Source organism: Podarcis tiliguerta, assembly GCF_965153285.1.
Source record: "Podarcis tiliguerta genome assembly, chromosome: 9".
Classification (NCBI taxonomy): Eukaryota; Metazoa; Chordata; class Lepidosauria; order Squamata; family Lacertidae; genus Podarcis; species Podarcis tiliguerta.
In genome coordinates, this window is record NC_139542.1 from 13987275 (window position 1) to 14004503 (window position 17229).

Below are 17229 nucleotides of genomic sequence, written 5' to 3' on the forward strand. Positions count from 1 at the left end.
ATAAAATATAACTGAAAGAATTCTACAGGATAGGGTATTTGTGTGAAAACAAACCAGATCCAATGATCCCTAGGTATGCACCTCCAAATGGGGCCGATATCAGGCGCCATCCTGGCACCTAGGCAACTAGACTTGGTCACAAGTAGTCGAAAGCCTGGTGCAAAATGCGCCTGGTGCCTGGATAATTTCAAACACTGTGGAGATGCTGTGTTTGCAGAACCCAAAAGTTACCTATACATCTAGGATTCCTAACTTCCAAAGTAACGCGATAAACAAAGACACATAGATCTTGCCCAGCAAGAACTTACATCAAGAGCGCAAATTACGCTTGTATTCAGTATTATTTCTTTTGAGCAACCAAACAATTCCTGAATAAAGACAGGGCATTATTCATGAACTGAACTGTGCCAAAATTCAGCTCCCCACAAATACATGTGTGCCACACTAAACACTGCCTCAGGTGCCATGACTAAAGAAACAAAGAGTGTAAATGTAATAAAATAAATTAAAAGCAGCCACATGCATACTGAGACAAATGAAATGCCAAATGATGACTAAAGACAGCAAGGGCATGAGCAATCTAGCGGCCCAATTCCCATTGCTCAATTGTGGTGAAGGGCCAGCAAGTGTTGCAATCCAAATTTTCACTTTCTGTATCAACAGAAAAAAGGAAGACTCATGTTTACCCACATATTGAAAGTGTGAGGATAATGGTAATATGAAAAACAATGGAGCTACTTGCATAGAGGTATCTCTCCTAAAACTGCTATCACTGATGGCTCAATTAGCACAAGCATTTCTGGTTGCCAGATGGAACAATGCCCCCCCCCATTGAATGCTGTTCTAGGGGTCCTCTTGACTCTCCAGAGTGGATGGGGTTTGTGTGGGTGGCACAGTGGGAGTCCTTCTGGCTTCTGACGCCAATGACTTTTATATCATTTCTTGAATTCTAGTTGCCAACTTCAAGAGAATGAAGTCATTTCCTTCCCAGGATTTTATTGGGGGTGGGGGGTACTTTCACCGGGTTAGGTACTACAAAAAAAGGCTAGATTATTAGTAACCACAGTATTGTAAACAAAGAAAGTCGCTTCCAGAACTGTTGGCATCTTCAGAAAAATATGGCTATATGAAGACTTAGCTTTGCTAATCAGATGTGTAATCAGTAACATTATCAACAAGCAAACGTAAGACACTCATTACGAAGCATACTTTTATCCAGACTAAAAAAAATTGGGGTTACATTAGGGGGCATGACAGAGATTGGCAGGTGCTCAATCTGAAACAGCATTTACAATGACGCTATTTCCTGGTGCTCTGCTACCATGAAATTTTGAGTAAGATTAGTCAAGTCCACAAAACTTTTTTTCTAAATTTTGTTGTTGCGGTTTGCCTTCTCTCAACTTCTCTTTTTCACATTCCAACATGGTTAGCATAATTTGCAGGGATAAAGTGCAGCAAAATGCTTTCTTCTCTAAAGTTAAGAGTCAAATTATTGAAAAGATGTATAATAAAACTTTAGAGACAACAACCGGCTCACAGGATATGCCATACCACAGTAGCACTTATTAAAGCTACAAGATGTGAAGCTGCAATCGGCTCACTCACTCTCTCCCCTCAATAAAAAAATGTAATAGACTTAGACCAACATAAAAGTTACTGTTAATGTAGAACATTTGTGCAAAGTTAGAAAAATCATTTAGAAGAATTCCAGGTGCCAACTGGAAAATACGTAGTTGCTCATATACCCCACAATGAGACTTTCAGAGATGTTTCACACATTACATGTTCCTGACAGATTAAATGGGTTACAGATGTCTTCCACTGACATTTAAACAAAGCAAAATAATTTAGAAAGAAAAATAGCTAAACTGAATTTAAAAAAAAAGTACAATTCAGCATGGAATTAAAAAAAAAATTATCCCAGCAATTTACTGAATTATCAACACTTCAGTGTAAAGCTACCCCTTCAGTCAAAAAGTTAATTTAGCCTGAAAGTAAGAGAAACATTTCTGTCATTACTTGGGCAAAAGAATGAAGAAGTTATCTCTCAAAATCAATGTGACGATGACTAATGAGGGATTTTAGGCACTCAATGAAGCAATTTCCTATTTTTGTAATAACAAAATCTACAACTGCTATGGTGACTATTCAGAGTTATGACAGGGATTGCTAAATTCTAGGCATCCAGAAGTACAAATTGCTGAAAAGAGCAGAAATAGCATGTGCATCACCATTTATACATGGTGTGGGTAGGACCCAGTCTCCTCCTCTTATTGCCTTAGTTCCTATTTTTCCTGTTCCAAGTGCATCTCCCCTTTCTTATACACATTTCTTCTTTGTGCTCATCACTTTCCTTTCCCCTTAAAAGCCTGCCAAGGATGAAGGATCTAATGGAAAACTGTTTCCCAGAGCACAACTCTATGACCTCTTACAATACTAACAACCAGCTATGGAAGATATGATGTAGTAGTAACAGCAACAAGAACAATGGGTAGGATCATATGCAATTGCTCTCCATGACTCTGAATAACCACAATAAGCAAATGCTGTTTGAGAAAGGCATCCCAAGCAAAGGTACCTTTTAATCAAGTACTTCCAGGATGGAAGGATGAGAAAGCATTAGCTAGAACAGGCTCTCTTACCACCTAAAATCACAAGCCCCCTTCGCTCCAAACTTGCATTAAAATTTGCTACACTCCAGGTTACGTCAAAAGTTCTTTCTACACCAGTTCTCCTTCCATCTTATTTAACAATCCTGATTCAAACAATAAGCAGGCAGAAAATCCCAGGGGATCCTTGTTTATGTGATTCAGACGAGAGAATCTGTACTCAAATGGTGATAATTATTGAATTCTGAACAATGAGCTTTTGCATGGATGGCCTGCATAAGACTCTATTTGGTTTTTAATGCAACTCAGGAAGTTCCCAATTCAAATCACCCCAATGAAGATACTAGGTGGCCTTAACAGAGGCTTCATCTTCAGACTCAAGCAAAGGCCTTTCGTGGCGCCCAAATGGTCCGCTCCCACCTCTGAAGTTAGGGTCACCATGCAGTCTGCAAATCTGCCCCAAAAGGTTGGTAATCCCTGCCCTATGGGACTGTTATGTGGTTAACTGAAAGTATGAAGTGATTTCAAAGTCCAGAAAAGTGTAGGGTTAAATGATGTATGGTGTTGTTATTAAAGGAAGCATAGTGACCAACTGCAAATGTAGGTTTCATGACACATTCCACCTCCACATAAGAGCAAGTGGAAGAATGAGAATGTATCTGTAAAGTATTACACACTGGCAGTACTATGTAATTTATTAATGGCTCTACTGTTCTCATGCCGTGGGGTTGACAACACTGTCATCCCCAAACCTGCCAATACAATACAAAAAGTACCATTAACCTTTTATTGAATTTAGCAAGTCACAGTAGGTGCAGCATTTCCATCTGGCGCTGCCATTTCTAATTTGACAGCTTCTTTAAAAGCTTTTGGGGTCTGAACAGCAATGCAAGGCACTCTGGAGTAAGGGACATTTTCTAGAACAACACTGCAAGGCAAATGCTATTTCTGAGCAGGGGCTGCAACACAAACGCCCTGTCAAAGTAGGCAAGTGATGGTGAAGAATCAAATAGTAGTAAATAAGGTTTTGATTACGAATAACGCAAGAGACTGAAGTTAACAAGGAAGGGAATATTGCATGTTCATGAGCCAAAGCTACCTACATGCACTACAATGTATTATGGACTACAGTAATGGTTCCATTTAGTTGATTCAAATCTCCTTCAGTCCTAAGACTCAGCTAGCCACACAGCTGCAAATAAAACATTTCAAATGTGTTGAAGAGTGCAATATACAAATGTGACACTAGAGGGTGACAGCGAGCTACGCAAAATTCAATGTATTTTTCAAAACAAAATTAAAAAAAAACATTTTCGCAGTGTTTGTGTGTGTGTAGATTCCACCCAAGTTGCAGATGTAATTTTCACAATGATTAAAAAAATTACCAAGAGTTGGATGAAGACAGAACACTGGCCACTTTTAGGGAACACAGCCATGGGCCCACACACATTCCTTAATAGTTGTATTATATAATCGGTCCAGATCAGTTACACATGTCAAAGAGTGGGGAATGCCTGATCAAAAATGAAGGGGAGCAGAAAGGAACGCCTGATCATCCACCATGTTTGGGAGACCTAACATTACAGAAAAGGGAATTTGCAACAGGCTGGGAGCATGCATCCCTATGGATGGCTCCCCATTTGCCATATTAAATAATAACACCCAATCAAAGATCATGCCATACATATTTCTCTAGACAGTGTGGGGAGGGATACATGTAAATCAGAAACTAAACTACATGAGATAAAATCCCAACATACTGTGTAGAAATGAGCAGAATCTTCTTGTCCCTTAGAGACACTTAAAGTATGCTATTGTTTTTCTGCAATAACTGAATTTGTTAACCATTTCCACTGTTGTGCTATTATCATTAATATAACAACAGAGGCATTGCTGCATGTCCTCTGCTCTGAGAAGCATGGGCAGTAAAAATAGGGAACAGGACTTTTGTAGTTATAGCAGCCACATTTGGAACGCATTACACAGGAGACTGGTTTGACCCAGACTGCCTCCCAGGGAAAGTGGGATTTCATAATCCATATTCTGCACCTTACGTAGTGACTCTTACCTTGGGATAAGGAATTTTTCTGTGTCCCCCTTTATACTAGGTGTCATGTTCTTCAGTGTGCTAGCTTTATTAATAAATAATAATTCTTAGATTAAGTGAAAATCCAGACAAAAAAAGTCGTAGAGCTTTTTTTCCACCTGGATTTCTGCCTGGACACTGCTTCCAACAGCAGTATTCTGGGTATGTCCAGGAATTTCCAGACGTATGGCAACCCTATATTAGATTTATATACTACCCCTCATCATAAGATCTCAGGGGGGTTCACAGGGCTTTAGCCCCAAGATTTGATTTCAGTTTTCTATCTGTGTGATTGTTGGGGGGATGGGATTCTCGGAATGCAAAGAATGATTGCAGAGGCCAAAGTGTATGTGCTCTTGAATTATATATTTAAGGTTTCCTTTATGCATATCGATCTGCTGCTTATGCACTGCTTTAGCCCCTTGGATTCAGAGTATAACAATAAACAATGTGACTCCCTGGTCCCCGTCCCTGCAGTGATAATCTAGCATTATACTACACTCTCTGACCAAACCATTCCAACCGGAATATTTCCTCGTGTTTGCTGGTTGTAGAACTTGCCTTGTTGCAAGCTGACCAGAATGGTTTGAACTATGAAAAGGCGGCATACGATGTACGTATTTTTCGGCCATGTGCCTAAGGTCGCAATTTCAAAAGTAAATTATGTATAAGCATTGCTTTTTTTCAGGGGGTACGCAAGAGTACACAGTACTGGCACCTCTCTCTTTTTGGTGAAAAAGTGTGACACATGAGACACAAAGTTATTTAAATGTGGGTGCAATGTAAGGGAAAAGGGAAGATAAGTTCAAATACCTGCCAGACACTACCCTTTATGCCCAAGGGCCTAGTCCTAAAGTCACATACACTGAACATTTAGAGGGGGGGGGGGGTCACATCTGAAGAGGATCTGATTTCCTCTCATTATACTGATCTACATTAGTAGTACATTCCCTGGTTTAGGGGGGATAAGTAACAAAAAGAGAACAGAAAAATGGGGAGAGAGTGTAGTAGAATGTAAAAAAAAATGTAAAGGTTAAGGACCCCTGACAGTTAAGTCCAGTCACAAATGACTCTGGGGTTGTGGTGCTCATCTCGCTTTACAGGCAGAGGGAGCCAGCGTTTGTCCACAGACAGTTTTTCTGGGTCATGTGGCCAGCATGACTAAGCTGCTTCTGGTGCAACTGAAACCAGAGCAGCGCACAGAAAAACCATTTACCTTCCCGCAAGAGCGGTACCTATTTATCTACTTGCACTTTGACATGCTTTCAAACTGCTAGGTTGGCAGGAGCTGGGAACAAGCAACGGGAGCTCACCTCGTTGCGGGGATTCGAACCGCCAACCTTCTGATCGGCAAGCCCAAGAGGCTCAGTAAGGAAGCTAAATAAAGTTCTGTTATTTCCCAGAACTTTGTTAAACTTCCTTACGCTCTACTTCATGTTTTTTTTCTGAAATATCAAGTGTCAATTATTTCAAAAATTAAATCATTTTTCTGCCCCTGATATGCTGGTGCCCTAACCATGTGCTTAGTCTGCCTATTGGGTAATCCAGCACTACTGCCAAGTGAAAAATTACTGAACTACTACAAGGGTTAAGTAAACTGGCCTCAGTAGAGAATGACAGCAATTTTAGGCAATAAGTAAATATATTTTGCAGATACACAGGATAGTATTTTCACTTTCTCCCAGGAAAGAAAAGAGGAAGAAACCACTAGCAGCTTTCTTTTCTGGTAGCACTGAAGAGCAATTTCAATCTTGCTAATACAGTCAGCATCATCTAATTGCCTGCTCAATCTTACTTAATCAACCAGAGGACAGTTTCTTTCATATTTGTCTGAAGAAATTCAATTTATCACACTTTATTGGGATTTCCTTCTGCTAATCAAGACAAAGCATTCTTATGAAGTTCCCAATTACCAAACAGAATCGATTTCAAAAGTCAGCTTCAGAAGAAACAAAAATACCTTAAACTAAATTAAAACCATGGTCACCCCACTTTTAGCAAAGGTAGCTGGAAGAAGAGTTGGCAACAGCAGTCCTAGTCTTCCCCATGTCCATATTGCTGTTCTCCCCAAGCATTCAAACAATTTATAGAAGCCATTAATCTTCTAGCTACCCACTAAAAAGGATTATATATAAAAATACACAAATACAGAATATTCATCTATCTTACATCTCTAGCACCTTCCTTTTTAATGTATCCCAAAATAGAATTTCTGTTTAATCATCCAATGTCACCTTTCCCACTCGTTTTCTTTCCTGCATATGCTTCCTTCATCTAAGGAGATCTATAAATCAGACACAACTGCAAATCCTTGAAGCAGTTTTCATTTACCATCACCTTCAGTTACAGACAAAGACAGAAATTATTCCTTCTATACCATTAACGAGTCTGTCTGCACCTCCAGCACCTGCTATCTATAAAGAAACAAAACACATACATTTGAATAAGGATTAAAAAGTGCCCGTGGAATGTTTCATGGGGGGAAACGTCACATATTCATCCAGGGGGAAAAACCTCATAAAGTGTAGCGATAGAAATTACTCTTCAAGCAGAATTGCAAATTTCAGCTGGTCAATTACTTTTTTCTTACTTATCATGTAACCCTGAAATTATATGTTAGGTTCTGATAGACCATAAGCATGTACAGTGGTACCTCAGGTTAAGTACTTAATTCGTTCCGGAGGTCTGTTCTTAACCTGAAACTGTTCTTAACCTGAAGCACCACTTTAGCCAATGGGGCCTCCTGCTGCCACCACGCCGCAGGAGCACAATTTCTGTTCTCATCCTGAAGCAAAGTTCTTAACCTGAAGCACTATTTCTGGGTTAGCAGAGTCTGTAACCTGAAGAGTACGTAACCTGAAGAGTATGTAACCCGAGGTACCACTGTATGCATATTCTTGAGTGATGACCCCCATTACAAGGGCACAAGTTGTTTTTATTTGATCAATTATATACTCTTTTCTCTGAGTTATATTTAGTTTCCATAGTTTACACCAGAAACAGATGTTAAGTAGCATGCTAATACCCAGGTCCCCCTGTATCATAAAAAGGTGTTACACTTTCCAGACTTCAGGTATGGAGGCTGATCAAAGGACAGATTACATATTTTTGTTAGACCAGCAATTTCACAATTAAGTTTGTGGTTTTAAAATTTGTCAATAAGGCCTAAAATTTAGACTTTATCTACTTGCCTCAGATCTTCAAACACTTTCCAAGAAAACTAGTTCTGTACAAGGATCTGCCCTACATATTCTGCAGTGCAGGCAGATACAAAGAATTCATTCAGCTTCTCTGTAGTATCCTATAGCACACCTATGTGACCCCTTGTCCTCCAAGGGAGTCTTAATGATATGCAGAACTGTACTCGCTCTGATAATTTATAGATTCTTTAAAAGCGGCACAAAAACTGCTCTGCTGACTCTCTTAAAAACTGAATTAGGTCACATACATACATAATTTTAAGCGTATTCCATCTTTCCACAGTTCGACAACAGGGCTTCCAGGACTCACAGCCAACTTGCAGAACATTTTTGGAATTTCGGTAATGAAGTAATGATTACTTAACACTGAAACACTGTACATGTAGATTCAATTCTCTCTTCTTAAGGATGGTACAAAGTAAGTTTTTAAAATACTGAGGGAGTGAGCCAGAGGTACTAACTAAGCTAAAAATGAAAAAAGTCAAAGGGGTTCATACACTTGTTTTCTTTACATGCGTGAAAATGAATTATTGTAAAGATGCTTTCTTGCTAACCACTGGCCCTTCCCCCACTATTTTTTAAATTGGCCCCTCTTTTTATAGAGGTGTCCAATGGGGCATACTTTAAATATTCATAATTAATATATAGAGGGAATGCATACCAAGGACCATGCTGGTATTCTAACTAAGTCCAAAGGAATGATCTTATTCTAAAAAAGCGTTCAACTCTGCAGACCCACACGTCCTTCCACAGTGTGGACATTGGTTCCTGGGCGGGAGTTGATCACAGTGTGGATTTGCCAAGCGTGCCTTCCTCTTAGCATGTTTCTCCCTTGCGTTCTGAGTTTGAGTGTCTTCAAAGCCCATGACACCTTTGGTAAAGGCTGTTCTCCAACTGGAGCGCTCGCAGGCCAGTGTTTCCCAGTTGTAGGTGTTAATACTACATTTTTTTAGATTTGCCTTGAAACAGTCTTTAAACCTCTTTTGTTGACCACCAGCATTACGCTTTCCATTTTTAAGTTCAGAATAGAGTAGTTGCTTTAGAAGACAACCATCAGGCATCCACACAACATGACCAGTCCAACGAAGTTGATGTTGAAGAATCATTGCTTCAACACTGGTGATCTTTGCTTCATCCAGTACACTGATATTAGTTCGCCTGTCTTCTCAAGTGATGTGTAAGATTTTTGGAGCATATTAAAAGTTTAAATGAGCAAGAACCATACCAACAGATTAGTTAATATCCAGTATCAATGCTACAATTACACCCATAGTAAGGAATTCATTCCACAGCTCATATTAAGAACTTAGCAAAAAGGTACCTTTCCTACAAAGTAGCAGGAAAAAGAGGAAAACTTAACACTAACAAAACTGAACTTCCTTTAGCTGCAGTATCTAAGTGTAAGTATACTACATCACTGCACTGTACATAAAACAACCAACATGTTCCAACTAACGCCACACTCAAATCCCCTTTCAGTGGGATTTGAACACTAGCTTCAAAATAATATACTACACACTTTGCATCAACCCCTGTCCCAACCCTTGATATCCTGATTAGCATATGTGCTAAATAAGAAAGTCTAAAAAACAAAACATGGGAGGGTCTAGTTGAAAAAATGAAGGATATGAAGAATTGTTCTGGGACGCATTCAAAGAACTGTCTTCAAATTTTGGCATCTGTTCGCCCCATTCTAATTTTAATGCAGAGAGCTACAGGTGCAACTCTGGGGCCATGCATAGCCCCTCCCACAGTCAATATAAATATGAATGAGAATTTGGACATAGCATAGAAGTGGTCCTATATGAGCTCTCGACTTCTTTCTCTCTTTCTGCCATGAAAAAGCAACACTTATCTGTGTAGATCTTGCCCATGTCACTTCTCACTAAAGGTTATTCCTTCATTTTCAAATATATGTAATGGAACCAGATTCTGAGGCAGCTAAAATAGTGATTATGACCCAAGGCATCTTCAGAGAACACTTCCTTAAAGTTGCCAGTCTCCTCTAATGGGGAGCGGGGAAGCGGGGGAAGAAAGACTGAAGTTAGCATACTTTGGTAAAAGTATAGCTAGGGCAACCAAACACAGATTATTTCATAAACTGTGGTGTGGTTTTCCATTGTAAATTATTTGCTTAGAAATCACAATTTGGTCATGGAAATAAAGCAACAAACATCATGTGGCTCTGTGAGCAGTGCCAAGAACCCTAAACTGCAGAGTTTAAACAAAATAGCCTTTATCACTGAACTAATCATTAGCAAATGCTGAAAGCTGCAACCAAACGCCTGCAGGTTCATCCAACAGCAGTGCACAGACACCTCTTGTTTGCATCATTTCTTTCCAGATTTCTTGTACAACCCAGTGGTGTCAATTTCACAATTATTCCTGAGACAGAAATGAGGAGGAGGGAGAAGGTGGATGCTAAATTAATAGAATGGAGAAAAGCAAGGGTCTTATGCCAAACTATTCATCTTCCTCTATCAATATGTGCCATTTCAACCTTTAAATGTAAACAGAAATTAGTCACATGCCCAACACTCACTGCCCAAAAAGAAGTGACATTTATAGCAGAAGATCTGAGAACAAACTGTCAGAAAGTCAGACGCAATTATATTCAAGTGTCAGAGGAAATTCTGTTTAAAGCAATGAAGTTCATAAGTGTACAGGTAAAGACTGCAGTTCTGCAAAAATTTAGTGCTCTGAAGTTACAATCACATGTGTGTGTGCATGGAATTAAGAATCACCTGCGCCAGCACCATCATGGCAGAAAAACATTGATCCAAGGTATGGAGTCTCACAGGTCCATATAAGGCATGCCCACCAAATCATTCACCACAAATTAAAACTGACATTAGTTTCTATTGCTTGCACTGTAAAGACAAAACACCAATCCAGCACTTGTCAGAGCCACCACAGCACAAAAACATGGATTCAGGTCACAGAACTTCATGCTCATGGATCCTCATGATTTTCACAAGGAATCCCTCTAAAACCACAATCAAATCACAGTTCATATCTGTGTCCACAGATGCGTTCTGTGGTATGGGGGGGGGGGATCCCATGTAACAACCATAAAAATCAATGAGGATACCTGTCTAAGGTGAGGTTTTCTTTACCACTGTAAACACTGTTCCGATGCTATCCACAGAAATCAATGCCAGCTTTATTCAGTTGGTGGCTTGGTGGACATGCCTTGTAAAAATCATGGGGAGGAATTTAGCATCACCCCAAAAAAATAACCTTTCCGTCAGCTTTTTGCCTTACTAGACAGAAGAATTTCTCTCTCCTTCCCTTCCCGCTGCACTATTCTGAGAGTTCTACCCGCCACCCCGAGCCAATTTCAGGGGGCACAAGGTCATGCAGAGAGAGGAAAGGGGGAGAAGCTCCATTGTGCAATCAAGAGTCCCTTTGCTGGGCTTTCACTGACAGAGCTCATTAGATGAATCCCACCCAGGATGATTTGTTCTGTGCCATGACAGTGCTGAGAAATGCTGGATCTGCAGGGTTTTTTTACAGTTCAAGCCCATGAAGACGAATGTGGCCTGTTATTTGATGGTGGCCTGGGGAAAATCGCATATAAAAATTGTGCAAGTGCAAGGGGACCAATTCTGACCCACCTTTTATGTTCTTCTTTTTCCATGCCCTGCAACAGCCATTTTCTAACTAAGATCCACAAACACACACAATTCCACATGTGCCAACAGGAACAGGAAGTTTAGGAACTCCTACTCTAATACATCTAGAATGAAGCATGAAGAGAAAAAATTGGTGGAGGTGGGAGTAATCATTTGCATTCAGTGTTAGAAACTGAGATATGAAAGCTAGGAGCTAAATGGCACATTAAACCTAGGTTGTGGGCGCAACAACGGAATGTCTAGGCTTGCTTTTTTATAACAAGAATACAAAGCTGAAAATGAATGAACTGCAGCTAGAATATTATGTTCATTTTTCACATGGTCTAGTCCTTACCTTGCCCACCCCTCTAATATTCTTAGGAGGGTCTCTTCTCCAGTCTTCAGAGAGTTGCTGGAAGTGGGGAGGCAGAAAAGCTAATGAAATTCCCTGTTGCAAAATGTGCCTAGAACAATAGGAGTTTTGAACACCTGCTTGCATTACCATGACAATATGTGCTAACAAATACTTCCACTAAGAACTGCCTTGACATTATAAATATTTTTCTCTTCAAAACAAGAAGTTTGTAATGGTGCAACCAAGTTGAGACGTGGGACTACATACACCCACAGGTGAAAGCTGATTCCAATATAGCTACCACATGCCCCAAAGTGGGCTTTCGTATACTACAAGCTGCTACATCTATGTTACCCAGGCACTAACATACCTTGCTTGAAAAGATTCACTTGACTTTGGTAAACAAAAACAGACTGATAGCACCACAGTATTAGAATGAGGTGAGGAGCCACACCGTAATGTTACAATAACATTTTGCATGCAGAAGGTTACAAATTCAGCTTCTAAATATCTCCAGGGCTGCAAGTTTAAAAGAATCCAAAGTAGCAGGGTTGGGAAAGACCGGTCTAAGGCAAGGTAAGCCAAAGGTCTGCCTTGGGGTAATGAATTGGGTGCGTAAACCTCAGCTCTGATGTTTCAAAAGTGAGTTGATGTTTTATTCCAAATTATTGTAGGAGACTACTATACAAGAATCAGGAAAAAAATCAAAATATTCATACATAGAAGTATTTGTCTGTTTACTTTCTAGTTCAACACAGTTTAAATTGTAGTCTCCTCTTATTTTTTATTATTTGCACATTACATTAAGCCATAAACCATGAGCTACTGTGAACAAGTAGTGCATATGGCCCAATTGCTTCTGTTTTACTCCTCCCCTAGCATGAAAGCAACACCCATTAAACGTGGCTTACCATGCCACGTGAACTCAGATCATGGTTTGTTTCTCCTTAAGAAAACCATCATCAAGCCAAGAAACAAAGCACAATTCTGGGTTCAAATGACATGGCTAACCAAACTCTGTGGTTTGTTGCTCTCACTTCTGCTGTAGGAGGAACAAAGCAGGAGCGATCAGGTAGTGTGCTGTAGAATGCTGCTTGTCTATTGCTTAAAATCATGTGCAACAGTGACCAGCTTTTCCAGCATCACTTTGGAAGGCACTTATTTATTTTTTTATAGCTTACTCTCTTGTTCCTGAATGCTGGGATAGTTCCACCAATTTCATTTGCATGCACCCATGCCTATTTTACTCATATGTACTCTCAGTAGAACAGGCACCCCCAACCTGTGGCCCTCCAGATGTTTTGGCCTACAGCTCCCATGATCCCTAGCTAACAGGTTAGGGATGATGGGAATTGTAGTCCAAAATATCTGGAGGGCTGAAGGTTGGGGATGCCTGCAGTAGAATGTCGCAACAGCTTCTCCTCACATTCATGAAAAAATAGATATCTGTATTTTTGTGATAGTAAACACCGAACATAAATGTTTCTTCCTACGCTGAAGCATTTAACAGTGTTGGTTAACCACCATACAGGGAACAACCCAATCCTTAAGTAGGAAGCTGCTATAGCTACAGAACATAAGAATTTCAAAACTTCCCTTGGTAGTCATTTGCCACCCTAAATATAAACTTCATGCACATTTCCTGATATTTAACCAAGACTTTCCTCTTTCAACACCATCTAGCGTAGTCAATAATGTTTCGGTGGGAAATAGTAATTTTTCATGCACTGAGCTTAGGAATGTTGTCAATATATCTGCAGAAGAAGATCTATAGAGTAGATAAGCAACTTTAATTTAAGGCACATATTTTTGAGTGATGGAAACTATCATGCACAACAACATGATTAGTAAAAATCCTATGTCTGAAAGCAGTTGAGAAATAAGCATGGAGAATGTCAATTTTCAATAAATTAGCACATATGCCAAAATATGCCAGAAACCTATACCCAAAGACTGTATTATGAGCTGTATTATGGAAGACTATTCAAAAATAGTTTCTCCTTTTTATTCATGCACCGAATTTTGGAAACTGCTGACTTGCTTATCACGGCCTCCAGTTCTAACAGTCAAAGATAGCAGATGCATTTCTTATCGCTACATGAGCAGCTGAAGTTCTGAAACAATTATTTGTAAGAGTGAACTCTGTTGTATTTATCTCAGAGGCATGGTGAGCATGGGAATAATGTATGACTGATCTCTTTTCTTTCTAATACCAGTTATTAGCAGAGGCATGGGGGAGGGGAGTCCATCAGTCTATATACTATATACAAAAAAAATTAAAAATTAAAATGGAACTAAGCCAAGCAAGATTTTAAACAGAATCCTGCACTTGGGTCACTGCAGTCTACATAGGACCATGAAACATTTCAGCTAGCTTACGAAACACATACTGCAAAACAAACTTGCAAGAATCTTCTATGGATACACTTAACACAAACAAACAAGTACACAATACAATTCCTAAATTCCCTCTGACCTCACTTTTTACAATATACTATTCCAGTCATGTATATATGTATATATGCAACTTAGAATAACACTTTGTGCATCTGATGAAGTAGACTGCAGTCCATGGAAGCTTGTGCCATAATAAATCTGTTAAGTCTTTAGGGTGCCCAAGACTCTTTTGTTATATTTATGTCAGTAGTAAAAAAAAGAGAGAGAGAGAAAGCTGTAAACCAGGCTAAAAGAGGGGAAGGAACTCCTGAAATCTTCGGAAAGATCTCTTTCAGCAATAACTGCTTCAAGATTGACAGGTTTAAAGATTAAAGATTCTCTACTATAACTAGCAGAGTCATTTATCCTAACGTAACTCAACATTGGGGGGGGGGGGATCCATTACAGTTCCCAATGACTAGCCAGTCTTTCCTTGCCCCCTCAGCTACACACAAATATTCCTTCATCCTCCTGAACCAACATTAAGAGCCTTTCAGACAAATACATCTTTTATCATTTCCTACAGACCTGTCACGTAAAGCACTTTCTAAAAACAAAAACAAACCACCCCTAATGGACAGGGATGGGATGCCTTTTGTTCTTTTCCCTTCATCATACCGCAAGGCACAGAAGGTTGGGAGAGATTTAAAAGTGGGGTGGGGGGGAGCCCTGTATTTCCTGTTTCTGTTCCGTTCTGCTTGCCCATCTTTTTCCCCATTTCCCTTCCCAGCAGCTAAAAGGAACAAAACCCATTAACAAAGGTAAAGACAGCACACTGGGGTGCGGGGGAGAGAGAGAAACAGAGGGATTTATTACATTTTTTTTAAGGCAATCACTGCAGGGCCAGGAAGAGGACAAGCTGCCAGCATTTCCGTGGGCCCTTCTGTCCCTCTCCCAGAAAGCAGAAGCAGCTTCCAGAGACAGGGGGTGGGGTTGGATAGTGGGTGTTGCAACCAGCCCCCATAGGTTAAAGCGAACGCAAGTAATAATAATAATAATAATAATAATAATAATAATAATAACTTATTATATATACCCCGCCCATCTGGCTGGGCTTCCCCAGCCACTCTGGGCGGCTTCCAAAAAAAATATTAAAATACTGTAATACATCAAACATTAAAAGCTTCTCTAAACAGGGCTGCCTTCAGATGTCTTCTAAAAGTCTGGTAGTTGTTGCGGTTCATTTATTTACCTCTCACACACAAAACACCGTTTGCTGGAGAAAACAAGGCCCGCAACCCCATGCAGATCCCAAAACCTGGAGCAAAAGTGGGGGGACACAATAAATCTGGGGTGAAGGAGGGGGAAGATAAGAGAAAACCACCAACCCAGAACGAAGCAAACCATTGGAAACAAGAAGAAAAATAATAATCAGGAAGTCTGGGCTCTCGTCGCCAGGATGAAAAGAGATTTCTGCTGCTCCTGAATATTGCAGCCTAGGATAAACATGCACAGATAAAAAAAAAACGAGCTAAAGCAATGCGGGTAACTGTCCGCCACCCCCCCAACCCCCTTTCAAATCGAGGCGCAGGGGAAAAGAGGGTGGGGGGTGCGGGGAAAGCGACGTATAGCCAAAAGCCAGCAAGGAGGGGAAAAAAGCAAACGGCTCCTGCTGCAGCATCCCTGGCCGGGGAGGCGGAGGAGAGCTCGGAGCCGCCGTTGCGGCCTAGGAAGCGAGGCGGGAGGGGGAGAGAAGGGAAGGAAGGGAAGCCGGGGGGGGGGGGGAGAGAGAGACACCCCCGAAGTGTCCTCGGGAGCCGAAGGGTGACAGAAAATGGGGGAGGGATGAGGTTAATGCCAGAGCTCCGTTTGCTCACCGGGGTGGTCGCTGCGCGGTTGCTGAGAGAGGTTGGAGACGCGTCCGGGATCCGCCCCACCGGCGAGGGCTTTGGAAAAGAGGGCTTGCAGTTTTTTTTGAAAAAGGGTGAAATGATGATAATAATAATAACAGCAACGACGAGGCTCCGAGGGAAGGAGGGGGGAGGGAGGGGCGGCCGTCCGCCTCCTCCTCCTCCTCCTTTCCTTCTCTCTCTCTCCCTTTATTCCTACGGCGAGGCTGCAGCCCAGGCGGGGAGAGGAGGGGAGGTGGGCTTCAAGGCAGCGCCGCCCGCCGTCGGGCTCCCCTCAGCCGGCAGCTCCCAGCGCCGCTTCCCGCTTCCCCCATCAATCAAGGCCCGGCCTGGGCCGAGCGGGCAATCCCGGGAAAGGAGGAGGAGGAGGAGGCGCTGCTTTCTCCGCTGCTGCTGCTGCTCCGCTCCCAGCTGCTCCCGCAGCGGCTGGTGGCCATTTTAATTCGCCTGCTCCGGCCTCCTTTCCTCTGGGTGCCGCCGCCGCCCGACGCGGTTCCCTCTTTCCCAAGCGCTCGCTGGCTCCTTCCTCCGGCGCTCCTCCCTGCCGCCCTTCGCCGGCTCCCTTCGGCCCGCCTCCTCCTCAGCTTCCCTCACAGAGACGCCCCTGGGCAGGCGGGCGGACGAGGCTCCTCTAGGAAGGTCCTCCTCACCACAAAAAAGAAAACCTCAGCGCCAACAGTTTTATGGAATTTCTTCTCCTCACACTTTTAGGGGGCCAGTTCCTGAGAGGAGACAGAAAACAGGCTGTTGTGGGGCGGTGGGTTCCGAGTAACTTCTGTCACGTCTGAATAGATGTTGCGAGTCCCGCACTCGGTCGGGATTGTGTTTGTTGCAAAGGAAAGCTCTGTTTCTGCGCTGCTGCTTGGGTTTCATACCCCACGCCTATATCTATCTATCTATCTATCTATCTATCTATCTATCTATCTATCTATCTCAGAGACTCTCTGTCATGGATGCTTTAGCTGGTATTCCTGCATTGCAGGGGGTTGGACTAGATGACCCCTGGGGTCCCTTTCGATTCTCCGATTCTATGCTTCCCGACTGGAGCAATTCACGCGTTTTATCTTCAGCGGATTTCC

The 17229-nt window shown here is 41.7% G+C and overlaps 1 protein-coding gene across 4 annotated transcripts in view; it reads right to left on the bottom strand.

Annotated features, from left to right (window-relative positions):
* Positions 1 to 17013, bottom strand: part of WDFY3 (WD repeat and FYVE domain containing 3) — a 126038-nt gene extending 109025 nt beyond the window's left edge. For 2 of the 4 annotated variants that reach the window (XM_083398104.1, XM_083398102.1), the window contains exon 1: positions 16118 to 17013. The gene's annotated coding sequence lies outside the window, so the exon portion shown is untranslated. The remainder of the gene's footprint in view (positions 1 to 16117) is intronic. The other 2 variants (XM_083398106.1, XM_083398105.1) reach the window with 1 other exon arrangement.
* Between the last annotated feature and the right edge of the window lie 216 nt (positions 17014 to 17229).